Here is a 203-nt window from a genome sequence, read left to right as displayed (position 1 = left end):
AAAAAAAAAAAAGAAATGCACCAGAATGTTGGCCCTTATTGTGGGTAACGGGATTCTGAATGATTTCATCTTCTTCTTTGTGCTGTTTTCCCAAAGTAAACAGGCGTCACTATTGTGACGGGGACCATAGAAGAAAATGCACATCATAAAACCAGATCAGTGGAGCGGCCACATTCCAGGCCATGGCCCCGCTTCCCCGCAGA

The sequence above is a fragment of the Propithecus coquereli genome, unplaced genomic scaffold, assembly GCF_000956105.1.
Source record: "Propithecus coquereli isolate 6110/MARCELLA unplaced genomic scaffold, Pcoq_1.0 Scaffold634, whole genome shotgun sequence".
Taxonomy (NCBI): Eukaryota; Metazoa; Chordata; class Mammalia; order Primates; family Indriidae; genus Propithecus; species Propithecus coquereli.
The sequence above is the reverse complement of the archived record's forward strand: the minus strand, read 5'-3'. Positions refer to the sequence as shown.